General features: G+C 39.5%; 1 long non-coding RNA gene across 1 annotated transcript; it reads right to left on the bottom strand.

Annotated features, from left to right (window-relative positions):
- Window positions 1-13124: 13124 nt before the first annotated feature.
- LOC118165084 lies at window positions 13125-13882 on the bottom strand. The gene is made up of 2 exons (XR_004749845.1): window positions 13835-13882; window positions 13125-13220 (listed from the first exon to the last, which is right to left on the bottom strand). It is a non-coding gene; the product is annotated as an uncharacterized LOC118165084 (long non-coding RNA).
- Between the last annotated feature and the right edge of the window lie 901 nt (window positions 13883-14783).

Raw genomic sequence — 14783 nt, 5'->3', positions numbered from 1 at the left:
GTACTGGTGTCCATGTGGTCATTTTGCCACAAAAGAGGGCTTATAAAAAAGATGGAGAGCAACTCTTTGCTCAGTCAGATATTGACAGGACAAGGGGGAATGGTTTTAAACTAAAAGAGGGGAGATTTAGATTAGAGATTAAGAGGAAATTCTTCACTCAGAGGGTGGTGAGGGACTGGCACAGGTTGCCCAGAGGAGCTGTGGATACCCCATCCCTGGAGGTGTTCAAGGCCAGGTTGGATGGGGCTTGCACCCATGGCAGGGTGGTTGAAACTGGGTGATCTTTAGGATTCCTTGCAACCTGAGACATTCTACAATTCTATGATTATGACTGTAAGTCTAATTGCTTCTACTTTATGTGAAATTTATTTTAGTTAGTCTTTTGCCCAATATTTAGGATATTAGCTATTATTTTAGCTAATTATATATTATTATGATAATATATTATATTAATATATAATAGAAAAGAATAGAACAATACTATATAATATATAATGAGTATAATATTAATAATAATATAAATATACAATATAACAGAATAGATTATGATATGATATTAATGTATTATGATATTATGATATTATAATCTATAAATAGAATATTAATATTATATGATGCTGTTTTAGGATAATAGCTATTAATTAGCAATTAATTAGCTATCTTTAAGCTAATTAAAAACCAACATTATTTTTATTATTACCAATATTATTATATTCTTACCAGTATTATTATAATTAAATGAGTGTAGGGAAGGCAATATTCTCAACTTAGATAATGATTTTGTTATTGATGCAATGGATTTTATTAGGCTTCTGAGGCAGACTACAATTTGATATCTACTTAATGATTATTCTACAGTGATAGGAGAACAGTAATTATTATTTGACTTAAATACAATCAGATTTGTGTAATCCTTTTACATAATCTGGGTGTCATAGAGATTTTACCTCTCTAAATAAACCATCTGAATTATTAGTGTTTTTTAAAATTATTTTTTAGAGATTATCTACTATGGTTAAATCATATTTTATTATGAAATGATAAATGGGACAAAAATACGTCTTGAAATACTTTGAGAACCTCCTGCTTATAATTTGAGATTTTTTTTTGCAATAAATGGAAATGTTCACCTCATGAGATAGCCAATTCGTGAATATTAATAGCAACCTTCACCTTCTGAAAATCACATGCTGGATAGGCATTTGATTTATAATGCAATGATACAAATCACAATGCAAATTAAATTCAGGAAATAAGATAACAGATGGTAAGCTATTCCTCTCCTCAGCAGACTGGCATTCTGTAGTTGCAGGATATCATAGTTCACATCTCTTCTATCAATATATTTAACTCTTCATTTTCAGTGAATTTTGAGAATGTAAATATAGTTCCCTGCTTTTAACAAACAACAGATGTATGATTTGTCTATGATTGTATTGGCTTACCTATATATGATGCATATATGAATATTCTGAAGATTAAAAATAATTTTTCTTTGGAGTTACTGATGCAGCATGAACAGCATTTGTTGGAGTGATTAGAAATGTTACATATATCATCGTGAACTGACTCAGAATGTATCTAGAACTGTCAATACCCCACTTTTATGTAATTCACCAATTAAATAACATTAAAAAAACGCACACACACACACAAAAATAAAATAATAATAATAAAAACACAATAACACCTTAATTCTTTCCTCCTCTTCCCAAATATATAAACCCCTGTTGTGTTACAGTTCTGTAAACATGCATAGAGATGGAGCATATCTTATTCAGAAGTTTCAAATACTGTTATTACCAAGTGTGTACAGCAGCCACACTTCAAGGCTTATCAGGTCTATTATAGGGAACTGCAATATTTTGTTTACCTACCTTAATGCAATCATCACATATAGACAGCTGTTGACAGAAGAGGAAACATAATCTGTATCTTTAATTTACAGTGCAGAGGAAAGGATGGCTTGCTTTCTTTCAAGCTGCCATAAGCATTATCTGTGGGATAACCATTTTTCTAAATGATAAATCCAACAGTGATAATATATTTAGAAAAGTAGTCACTTCACCTACATATTGTAGATACCATTGGGTAATCTAAAATGGTTTTTCCCCATTAGATATTTTTCATATCTTCGAAAGGGATAAAACTGGCTTTTACAACTGGCTGTTCTTTTACATGTTAATGTTAGTTAAACATCAGTTGAAGTACTCTTATCTCACAAGAAAACACACAGATCCAGAATCATAAATTCCTTGTTTCTGACAGGATGTTAGGGTTCAGAGTTTAAGAATATATATAATCTGTGTGAGGGGTACAGACTAACATAGAAACCTTAAGTTTTCTCTTTCCAGTTCTAAAATCTTGGGGAATTTTGGCACATGCTTACAGTCTAGAGCAAGTCCTACAATGTCTATTCATTTCCACTGATTTAGGGCAATAGATATTGATATGTTTTTCCTTTGCCATAAAGTCCAAAGATTTAGCTTCTGCTATGTGTCTGTGAACTTTCTGGTTGCATCCTAAATTTTCTCCACCAGCTATTTTACTGCAGTCTTTTTTTTTTGCTTCCAAGTAATTATTTGACTTATTTTAAATCTAAATATTCATGTAAGTAACAAGAATCATCTACTTCCCAGCTTGCTGTTCTCATTTCTGTCTTCTTTGGAACATACGAACTGTAGAGAATCAGGGTATAGCTAAACATCAGCTGCATCTGAAAGAGGAAGAAGCTATTTAGTAGGCGTTGAATTTTACATATTGCAAGAGAATTTAGCTGGAAATCTCAGTGTGAGGATTCATACACTTTGTTAAATTTTTAGTATATGTACTGAAACTCTGGATGCTGTTGTCCAGTCTTTTTTTTAATTATGATTATTTTTATTTTTTATTTAAGATTTGATCTAATTAAATTTTTGACCTCACATATATATACCTAGTAATAAATACCACACATTAACATTTCATTACAGGATTCTTTCACTGGTTATTGTTTGCCAATGCATGCTTTATAATACTTTGTACTACCATTAGGTAAGATATCTGTTCTCATATTTCCTCTCTCAGTTTATCTCCTTCCTGTTCTGCTTTATTCCCTTTTAGTAGTTCATGCTGGTTCCCTCCTTTCACTAAGTCTACCCACATGTTTAAAATAGGATGTAAACCTTTTGCTATGGCACAGTGAATTCTGACACGGATTCAGATTTATTTCTAAGGTTATAATTTCTGCACCATAACCAATGACTGCTGTATAAAATGTCTCTTTCTCTTTGTCCCAGGGAAAATAATAATAATAATAATAATAATAATAATAAAGTGTACAAATGCTTTAACCAAGTGATATTTATTATTATTATTATTATTATTATTATTAAGCTGGGATAGAAGAATAGAAAAAAGCACTAGTCTCTACGGAGGTGACAGACTTTGTCTTAGGTTGTGCCTAACCTCACCTAACCTCCTGCTTGATCTCCCAGACAAGCCTTACACTTACCCAAGGATGACAAGGATTTGGAGACACTAGTATTGGATTCTGTAATCTAGATTTAAGGGGGTTTATAATCTCACAGGTTTCAATGGGCCTCTAGAGGTTTTCTGATGCAACTGCCTGCCCAAAGCAGGTCTACTTAGAAAAGATACTTAGGGTGAAGCTACTTCTTTATTTGAATTGTCCTCAGTCTTTCAGCCACCTTTGATACAACACCATCTGAGATCAAGGCTTAATACTCTTTCCAATGGTTTCTTTAGAAGCGGGTCTGTGGAAAAATAGAAAAGGTGTTACTTGTATTTTTAACTGAAGAAAAAGAATCAGGAAAAAGAAAAAATCTAGCACTTTTGGGTGTCCTTCTCCATGCTAGAACAGGTAGCTCATGCCAGATTTTTTATTAATATTACAGAAACTAGTTAAGTCTGGGAACTCATGCCATCCAGAAATCTTGTGGGTATATAGTCCTGTGTACAGAAGGCAAAAAAAAAAAAATTAATCCACTTTGGAGGCTCAGCAAGTTTTTCTTGTCTTTTCTGAGCCCTCCTTAGAATGAAGATCTCATGAATGAAAATCCCGTTTGGGTTTTAATGCCATTATAGGCTTCCTATTAAATTGATTATGAAGGATATTTTTTGCTATTGAATCATTAAAGCAGACTTTTTATTAACAGTTGTGTCAGGTCACCAGTTTTGCATCAGAAGCTCTTTTTCTGCAACGTCAATGCTACATCTTTCATAACAATAAAGCTTTCAGAACAGAGTGAGTTTTTGTATCCAGGATGAAGGCAAGGCACACATAGAGTTGGATGACAGCTTCCTATTTTTATACTACCAGAAAAAACTGCAGCATCCTTTATATACTCAGAATTTTCAAAGTATTTCTATACCTTTATATATCTGCACTGTGCAGTTCAGCTGAAGAGGGGGTTGGAGGGTGGGAATTTTATTAATACTTTATTATACGGCATCAGTAGGAAATTGATGCAAAACCTTCTGATTTCTTAGAGTTAAGATACAGTAAGTCAGGAACATACAAAACCAATAAACCAAACAAAATCAAACAACAACAACAAAAACTTTAACCTGTAATACAAGAGATGTTATGGTAAAAAGATCATGCATATTATAAGAGAAAGTCGATAAAACAGTCACTTAGTCCTTTGTTCATATAATCCCTAAATCCTTCTAGGTGGATAACCTTTCATTATTTCCTGCTGCTGGTAGAGAATTCCTTCCTGCAGTGACCTGTGATGGCACTCATCTCACACAGTACTGTAGATATGTTCATCCAAGATAGTTGTTATAGAATCATAGAATCATACAATATCCCGAGTTGGAAGGGACCCACAAGGATCAATAATTCTGACACCTGGCATGACACAGATCTACCCAAAAGTTCAGACCATATGACTAAGAGAACAGTCCAAATGCTTCTTAAACTCTGACAGGCTTAGTGCCCTGATTATGTCTCTGATGAGCCTGTTCCAGTGCACGACAGCCCTCTCAGTGAAGAACCTCTTCCTGATATCCAGCCTGAACCTCCCCTGTCAGTGTTTGACACCATTCCCACAGGTCCTATTATTGGTCACTAAAGAGAACAGATCGGCACCTGCCCCTTCACTCCCCCTCACAAGGAAGCTGTAGACTGTGATGAGGTCCCCCTCAGCCTCCTCTTTTCCAGGCTGAACAGGCCAAGTGACCTCAGCCGCTCCTTGTACGTCTTCCCCTCTAGGCCCTTCACCATCTCTGTAGCCCTTCTCTGCACCCTCTCCAACAGTTTCACATGCTTTTTGTACTGTGGTGCCCAGAACTGCATACAGTGCTCTAGGTGAGGCTGCCCAGCTCTCCAGTCTGTCTAGATCTCTCTGCAAGGCCTTTCCACCCTCAACAGAGTCAACAACTCCTCACAAGTTCTCCCAACAACTTCTCCTATATGTTCTGTCTATAGTCGGAGGAAAGAAATGTGCTTTAAGACATATTTCATCTGATATATTTTAGGTGAGATAAAACAAATTATTTTTTGGAAGAATTTATTTGTAAAGAAAGTATCAGGCAACAAGTGAAGATTAGATATGACACATGTTCTCCCAGATGAGTCCCATCTCTAACTACTACTATGCAGTTGTTAATTCCCTTTTCATATGTATAGAACTCAGTGGATTTGGACTATGAAAACCTTCATTTCATAGAATTTTAACTGTCTTTACAAATGTAAAATGTCTTACATAATGATTACCGGAAAATTTCCTTTCTTGGAATATTCAGATCCATAGATTCAAAACACCCAGAACATATTGTTATTTAAAATGACACTAGATGAGTAATTGACACTCAGTTTGCTACTTCTTTTTCATTAAACTTCTCATTTTCATTTTGAGGGAAGTCTCTAGCTTTTTTTTTTTTTTAATATATATATATATATATATGTATAATACTGTTGTTAAAGTTCCTTGAATCTATAGGTTTGTCATAAAAGGCAGCACCTCAAAAATTAAACTGCCCATTTTTTTGCTGTTAACTGTTTTGTCCTGCCTTGGGGCTTTGCAGAAGACAATCAACTGTTCTGATATTGCAAGGAGGAAAATTTTCAGGCATGGCACAGAATGGAGTTTTCCTGCTTGCTGAAATGCTAAACAAATATAATTAGCAATAATGGTGAGTATCTACTTATTCTGATAAAAAACATAAAAAATTCTATAAGAGGTGTGTATATGTTGTTTGAAAAATATGCACAAAGGCAGAAAAGGAAAGTCTTTGGACATACCAAATTTTGGTGACCAATCAAAATATTGATTCCACTCTAGGATATTGGTTATGTGACCTCTGCTGTGGAGCACTGAATTGGTGGAAAGGATTTTGATTTAATGAGTGTAATATACTGCTGTGTTCTTGTCAAGGTCTTCTACATTTCTATTTACAGACCACTTGTAGATATCTTGGATTTAACACTTCATTTTCTCCTTGTTTATAAATAATAGTTTTCTGCTTTAAAATATCTACATAACTGAGATGTTCAGGAAAAGACATTGCCTTTGATTAAGTAATAATTAATTACTTATTGAGAGTTCTCTTTAATTATCATTAATATTAATATATAGAAAATATCTATGTTTCTATGTTTTATGTTCTGAACCTTTGAAATTCCTTTCCCCTTCCCCTTTCTCTTCTGAGCAGTTTAGAAAAATCTGTGCCTGGGAAAGTAGAGGTAAAAGATTTCAGGTATTAAAGAGTCTCTCTTGTTGACTCAGTGGACATCTATGAAACAGTCTAAGTGGAAACCTGGAGAGCAGTAGAGCAATAGGAGAAGCCAAGCAGAAAAATCCATGGGTCAAGAAGCTAAGCTGCTCTATGTGTGCTGCTTTTTATAAAAGTTAAGAGTGTTGTTTCTTTTCCTCAACCTTCTTGGAAGTGCTCTGGAAGTAAAACAAAACCAAAATGTTTACACTGTCATTAGCAGGTAGGGTTATCAAGATGGGTTGAACTCTAGTTCTGCATCAGTGAATAATTAAAATGAGGTCCTAGCACGATGAGTGGGGGCAAACAACAGTGGACTGAATCAAGCAGTCAGAGTTTGTTGAGCCCAATAGCTCATTTTAGCCATTACTAGAGAAGCCTGCTCCTTACCCAAGCCAGTTAATATATGTTTAACCTTCAGTATTCAAACAGTATTACTGGAGTTGATAATTGTAAGCAAGATAAGGAAGCTAAAGGATTTTAGAGAATCATAGAATGGCTCCGGTTGCAAGGGACCTTAAAGATCACCCAGTTCCAACTCCCCTGCCATGGGCAGGGGTGCTACCATTGGATCAGGTTGCTCAGGGCCTCACCCAACCTGGCCTTGAACACCTCCAGGGATGGGGGGCATCCACAACATCTCTGGGCAACCTGTTCCAGTGCCTCACCACCCTCTTTGTGAAGAATTTCCTTCTAACCTCTAATCTAAATCTCCCCTTTTTAAATTTCAAGCCATTCCCCCTTGTCCTGTCAATATCTGACGGAGCAAAGAGTTGTTCTCCATCTTTTTTATAAGCTCCCTTTAAGTATTGAAAGGCTGCAGTCAGGTCACCCTGTAGCCTTCTCTTCTTTAGGCTGCACAGCCCCAGCTCTCTCAGCCTTTCTTCACAGGAGAGGTACTTATGCCCCTTGATCATCTGTGGGCCTCCTCTGGACCTGTTCTAACATCCACGTGCTGGGAGATTCAGACCTGGATGCAGTACTCCAGGTGGGGCCTCACGAGAGCAGAGCAGAGGGGGGAAAATCACCTCCCTCCCCTGCTGACCAATTCTCTTTTGATGCAGCCCAGGATGCAGCTGGCCTTCTGGGCTGCAAGTGTGCACTGCTGGCTTATGTCGAGCTTTTTGTCCACCAGAACCCCCAAGACCCTCTCTCTGCAGGGCTGCTCTCAATGGGTTTTTCTCCCAGTCTGGGATTCCTCATGTCTGGGATTACCCCGATCCAGGTGCAGCACCTTGCACTTGAACTTGTTGAACCTTGTTAGGTTCACATGGGCCCCACTTTTCAAGCTTGTCCAGGTCTCTCCGGATGGCATCTCTTCCTTCTATTGTATCAAGTGCACCACTCAGATTGGTGTCATCTGCAAATTTGCTGAGAGTGCACTTTGTCATTGATGGAGATACTAAACAGTACTGGTCCTAGGACAGACCCCTGAGGGACACCACTCATCATTGGTCTCCACCTGGGCATAGAGCCATTGACCACCACTCTCTGGGTACAATCTTCAAGCCAACTCCTATCCACAAAATGGTCCATCCTTCAAATGAATCCAGGTAGATGACATTGGTCAGTCTTCCCTTGTCAACTGATGCAGTCACTCCACCACAGAAGGCTACTAGATTGGTCAAGCATCATTGCCCTTGGTGAAGCCATGATGGTTGTCTTGGATCACCTCTTTGTCTTGCATATGCCTTGAATTGCTTCCAGAAGGATCTTTTCCATGATCTTGCCAGGCACAGAGATGAGGCTCAATAGTGTGTAGTTCACCGGGTCCTCTCTTCTACCCTCTTTAAAAATGGGAGTGTTGTTTCCCTTTTTCCAGTCACCAGGGACTTCACCTCACTGCCAGTACTTTTCAAATATAATGAAGAGAGGCTTGACAACTACATCAGTCAATTCCTTCAGGACCCTGGGATGCATGGCATCAGGCCCCATACACTTGTGCCTGTTCAGTTTCATCAGATGCACTTGAACCTGCTCTTTGCTTACAGCAGGGGGGACTTTGCTTCTCCAGCCTCCATCTATAGGTTCAGGGAAACAAAAGATGTGGGAAGCCCAACTGGCAGTGAAGAATCTGATTTCCAAACAGACTGCAGGATGGCTGCTGAAGTCTGAATTCATGCCACTTCTTGAGCAGAGTCACTCCAGGTTTGTAATGCAGTCAGTGAAGAGAAGGGCATCTCTGGATCCTCACTTAGATCTCCTGAGGCCCAGCTATTTTTCTGTATCTTCTGTTCTCTTCAATATAAAGACAGACCAGAGTGACTTGGTTTCCAGTGTAGAGAACTGATTCAAATGCCAGAAGATAGGTGGGATAAATCCTGGCCTAAGTCATTTATTTGGCTTACTATATAAATGTACATTTTATGTTTCATTGAATTTTGAGGAAAATGGTATAAAGGAATTTTTCTTAATAGTATGAGGAGCAGGGTAATGAGTGAAACATAATCTTGAAGAATTACTTAGAATATGGCTATTTGTCTTCTGGCAGCAGCCTGTGGGCCTTGGTGATGTCTTGCGGGATGCCCTTATTACTGTTCACTGGGAAAATGCTAGTAGGCAAGACTGCCCATGCCAGTAAGACAGCCAGCCGTAATCTAAAAATGCCTTCAGAAACATCTGACATGTATGCATGTGTATGTGTCTTTACATCTATAAATAACTATGACAACACTAGTATTTCTGTTTTCATTCTATAAGGACTGTATTTCCTGATTGTGGATGCAGAACTCTGGTTTCAATTCCGTATACAATTAATTAGCATTTGTATATCTCTATTTTATCTTCTCAGGGTAATCGTCATGCAGTTGTATGTAAGCATAGCACAACATGATTCAGATAGAGACTTTTGAAAAAAAAAAAAATGTATTTGGATAAATACAAAGATATCTGTTTCTTCAGCATTAGTTTCCAAATGGATATAACCATTTTTTGGGCATAATCTCCCCTGTATCACAGATTTTTGTTTGTTTGTTTGATTTGATTTGATTTTTTTTTTTTTTTTTTTTTTTCTGGAGTCCTATCTTGCTTTAATTATTCTATTCTGGAAGCTACGTATCTCTTCTGGCATGAATTACAGTGGCATAAGGTTTTCACAGATGTAACACAATGTCAGAATAAATATATCTATATGACTAATTATACTACTTTTGTACTGCTTTTCACCTGCATCAACCTTTCTGTTAATCTTTACATCCTTTGTTGCTCTGGCATCATTTTGACAGATCGTTCTCTTTCTCTCTTAAAAGGTTTATATGTAGTCAGGTGCAACCCCTCACAGCTATAACTGGTGACAGGCTCAAATATGACAAGTTCTATGTGTCTTATGGCTGTCCTTGCTTGCTGTTCCCATGACCCCCTTTTGTCCTACAAGGAAAGGCATATGTTTTGCACTGCTGAACAGAGAATCATTGTTCTCTTTGCACATTTCAGACTGAAAAATAGCTTGAAACATAACATTTTTGACTGTTTCATAGCTTGAAACAGATTTCCAAATTAAATAACTTTCAAAAAAAGCTAATTTAGAGTTGATAAAAATATTTTATTTTGACAATAAAACTCTGATATTTGACAATTTAAGATTTTATGTTACAGCATTTCATACAAATAAAACAATTAACAAAATAATTACATATAAAAAATGACAAAATATTTTGTCAGTGTCTGAACATCTCCGCCTTTTTTCTCCAAAAAGAAATTTCAGGAGAATCTGCAGGATTTCATGATTTGATACAATTACATTTCTCAGGAGAAAAATATTTCAAACGTTTTTCTGTTTAACTCTAGACCAAGCTGAATAGATATCTATGAAAAGTCAAGTTCTGTCAGTAAAAACCATGAAAAATTAACTTGTTATATAACTTGCAAGCCATCAAGAGGAGCTGCCAAAGACATTTGTGGAGACCTATGAGGAAAAGTTGCCTCACAACTATAACTAACCTCTGGTAGCCTTGCAGTATCTTCTACCCTGGCTCCACAGGTACGCCTTCCAGCCACTGCTGTGAACAAGCAGCCCTTTTTCTGGATGTCAGTCCCTTTGCCTCTCTCACCTGTGGCCCACAGTGGTGGCTGGATAACATCTCTCTTGCTTTGCTCATCTTCTTAACCTTGCCTGATGTTTTTAGTAGGTAATCAGTCTGATTGCCTGATAATAGAATACCTCCTTAGAAAATGGAACCTGAAGACATGGACAAGGAAAAGAGTGAGCCTGTCTCTGCTATGTCAAGCAAATGATGTTCCTCTCCTGTGTTATTTTCTAGCCAATATTGTGCAGGTGCATTGTGCTCCCCGAAGTTAGATAGACGTGAAAACAGTGGTGTCATGTAGCTGTAAATGTACTTTGTGCTGTATTTTTCACTGAGCATATCTGAGCAGGGATCAGCATGGTGCAGGTCTTGGGACAATTTCACCTTTATAGAAAATTTCAGACTAGATGTGGAAATTGTGTGAGAAGTTTACCTGCATGCCCTGCACAGAGTGGTTTCTGATCAGTGGGGAGCAAGTTGTCCCAGAAGACAACAATAAACTTGCTTAAAAAGATGGAAGGATGAGTCCAGTGGATTTCTGGTATGCTTTATAGCAACTATCCTGGTGTCTGACATCTCCACAGTCATGTGAAGCTTTCTGCTCAAGATTTCCTACCTCATCCTGGAAAACTGGTAGAGACTATGGTGCTGGGTCTGGCTGGGATAGAGTTAACTCCCTGCAGCAGCCCATACAGTGCTGTGCTCAGCACTTGTAGATAGAACAGCCCTGGTATCACACCAGTGTTTTGTCTGCTGCTGAGCAGAGCTGGCACCGCACCAAGACTCCCTTTGTAAAGGGAGTCATTGTAAAAAAGTTTCGTCTCACATTTAAGTGGAACCTCCTATGTTCCAGCTTGCACCCAGTGCCCATTGTCCTATCGTTAGATGTCACTGAGAAGAGCCTGGCTCCATCCTCCTGACACTCTCCCGTTACATATTTATAAGGTCACCCCTCAGTTTCCTCTTCCCCTTTTCCTCAGCTACCTCAGCCTTTCCTTGAAAGCGAGATGCTCCATACCCTTAATCATCTTCATGGGTCTGCTCTGGACTCTCTCAAGAAGTTCCCTGTCCTTCTTGAACTGGGGGGGGCCCATAACTGGACACAATATTCCAGATGCAGTCTCACTAGGGCAAAGTATAGGGGGAGGAGAACCTCTCTCGACCTACTAACCATAGCCCTGCTAATACACCCCAGGATGCCATTGGCCTTCTTGGCCACAAGGGCACAGTGCTGGCTCATGGTCATCTGGCTCTCCACCAGGACACCCAGGTCCCCTTTGCCACTCTCCAGCAGGGCAGTCCCCAACTTATCCTGATGTCTGGGGTTGTTCTTGCCCCAGTGCAGGGCTCTACACTTGCCCTCGTTATATTTCATTAAGTTTCACCCCTCATGATTCTCCAGCCTCTTGAGGTCTGAGACACAGGCAGCAAAAGTTCAGACAAGTCTGTTAGTTTTGAGTCATTTAATCTCTTTATTGTCAACTTGTTGTGCATTACTGCACAACACAGAGACTGTGACGCTTGCGTCTTTGTCCTTTAGGTTGGATTCTGTTGTTTTGAACCCATGCACATCCTCCACCAGAAAGGCAACTCCTTCCTGCATTGGACGCCTTTGAGAATGGTTCAGTTTCCTGTGGATGTCGTTGATGGCCTTAATTCTGGAAGCCGCACGAGTGCTTTTGTTTTTGGGTGCTCTCAGTGGCTCCCTCATCTGCGGCTCCCTAGGCTTAGGGAGCTTCTCCTCTGAACAGGTGTCGCCTCTTTGAACCTGTGGGTTTTGTTGTTCACAGACACTTTGAACTGGCAGCTCAGCAGCTCCTTGGTGACGTAGCCATCTAACAGAATGTGCATGGCTCTTGAGGATCTCATTCATGGCTCTCATTCTGGCAGCAGCAGACAGCATGGTGGTTTTGGGCTGGCATAGTGCTTCCCTCAGAAGTGCCGGTGGAATTGTCTGGTCCAGATCGCCCTCAACTTTTTGACACTTGTCTTGAGTTTTCCTCAAGTTGAGAGTTTCTATGTATCTGAGAAACTGGTGACAGAAAACATAGCCTTTTAGAGACTGAAAACAGGGAAAGAGGCTGCCTTCATCAGAGAAGGGAAGGAAAGGAGAAACAGAAGCTTTTGAGTTCTACTTTCAGCTGCCTTTGTCACACCATAGAAGTACTCGCTGAGTTCCAGGCTGTACTAAATACTAAATGTGTGCCCCTGATTGCTAAGCTCCATATATTCCCACCACTTTCACAGGTTGCATTTTTAATTACACCTCCATAGAGAAAATAGAAATGCAGATGCTATTAGACTGATGTCTAATCTTACACACTTCTATAAAGGCACAGACCTTGCCACCTTGTACAGATGTTGCAGTCTCTCTGTCTATGGGAACAGCATTGTCCTCTGCTGTCCTTTCCATCTGATGGATGCAAACATCTGTGGAAGTTTTTGGGACCTCCTCGTCCATAGCTGCATTGCTTACTGCAAGGGAAAAAAAAATATGGATGAACAATGGACAATATGAAGAAAAGAAATACATAGGAAATGGACAAAGGAAGTGTTGAGGGACGTTATCTATCACCTGCTGTTTTGCCATACCTGAATTGCCTGAATGTCAGGGGTCACAGAGGCCTGAGGTCTTTGTGTTAACTGAACGCATGAATTCTAATACCAGGACTAGAATGCAGAAGCAGCACCTCAGCACTGTGGTCATGGTCTCCAGGCCTGTTCTGCTCGGCTATAAATTGAGCCTTTACCATCTGCAATTTTGGCTATACAGGGGCAAGCATTTGTGTGTGTCTTCAGACAAGTCTTAAAATGCTCCGTTCTTTCCAGCAGCTCAGAGCTCAGCATATATTTGAAGTTATCTCCTTCTGCCAAACTCCTCTCTGTGTACCAACATGTAAACCTGTTTCTTAGGTCCCACTGAGACCAATGAATTTGCTTAGCTGAGGAAGAAGGCACTGAACAACTTGGAGCAATGGCCTGTATTTGTATCCTAAGAGCAGTCCCACGTTTGTGCAAAGAAAGACAGTTGCCAAGAACTGGGTCTGTTGTGCTCCTTTGGGAGCTGTTACTCTCAAGCCACTTCTTACCTGCTTCATCAGTATGCTGGGTGAATGTAGAAGCCCCATTTGTCTCTGGAATCACTTGCTCCCCGAGAGAAACCTGTGCACAAAACCTTCACATTACTGTGGGATTAAGTGCAACATGGAAGAATATTCCATATTTCTGCCACTGTCTGTTAGTTAGGTGAGGCTCGAGGAGGGCAAGTTGAAAAGAAAATGAGGTGCAAAATTTTCCATGTCTTCTCTGTTTAAAGAGGATCATAGAGAAACATATAATCAATAAGGTTGGAAGAGACCTCCAAGCTCATCTGGTTCAACCATCATCCTACCACCAATGTCACGCACTAAACCATGTCCCCAGGCACTATGTCCAAACATTTCTTGAACACCCCCAGAGACGGTGAAACCCAGAATAAAGCAAATAATGGTATTTTTCCCTTGAGCTTTTAGCAGGGCAGACCTCATTTGTTAGTATTCAAAATGCCATTATTACCTCTGCAGCTTTGTGCTGGTGCTGGGAGTGAGCAAAGGTGGTTGTTGAAGGGGTCATCTGCCCATTCTCAAAGTGTTTCCTCACTGCAGCCAGGCCCCCAGGCACAGTGCAGGATTTGATTTCCTCTGAGGTCTAGAGTGATCAAATAAGGCCAGGTGTTTTCCATTTGCAGTAAGAATGTACCACCCATTTCAACAAGAAAGCACGAAGGGTTCTAGGGCGTAAATGAAGCAGTTCCTATATTCTCAACACAGTTCTGTTGGGTCAGGCTTCCTCCAGTTCTTCCTTTTGGGGAGAGTGGAAGCATTGTTGGCACTGTCAGGAAGAGGGAATTGGAACCTTCTCGGCCCAAAGAACCACAGGAATCTGCTCTGAATATGCAAGGGCAAATAGGAAATCAAGAAGCCAGTGGGCAGGAATTGTGTGGTATGAAAACACCTGGACTCTGAGGATGAGCGTGGCTGGTGCCTGCTTCCCCCTGGT

The sequence above is a fragment of the Oxyura jamaicensis genome, chromosome 3 (genome assembly GCF_011077185.1).
Source record: "Oxyura jamaicensis isolate SHBP4307 breed ruddy duck chromosome 3, BPBGC_Ojam_1.0, whole genome shotgun sequence".
In the NCBI taxonomy this organism is placed as follows: Eukaryota; Metazoa; Chordata; class Aves; order Anseriformes; family Anatidae; genus Oxyura; species Oxyura jamaicensis.
Note: the sequence above shows the minus strand (reverse complement) of the source record. Positions and strands in the feature narration are given on the sequence as shown.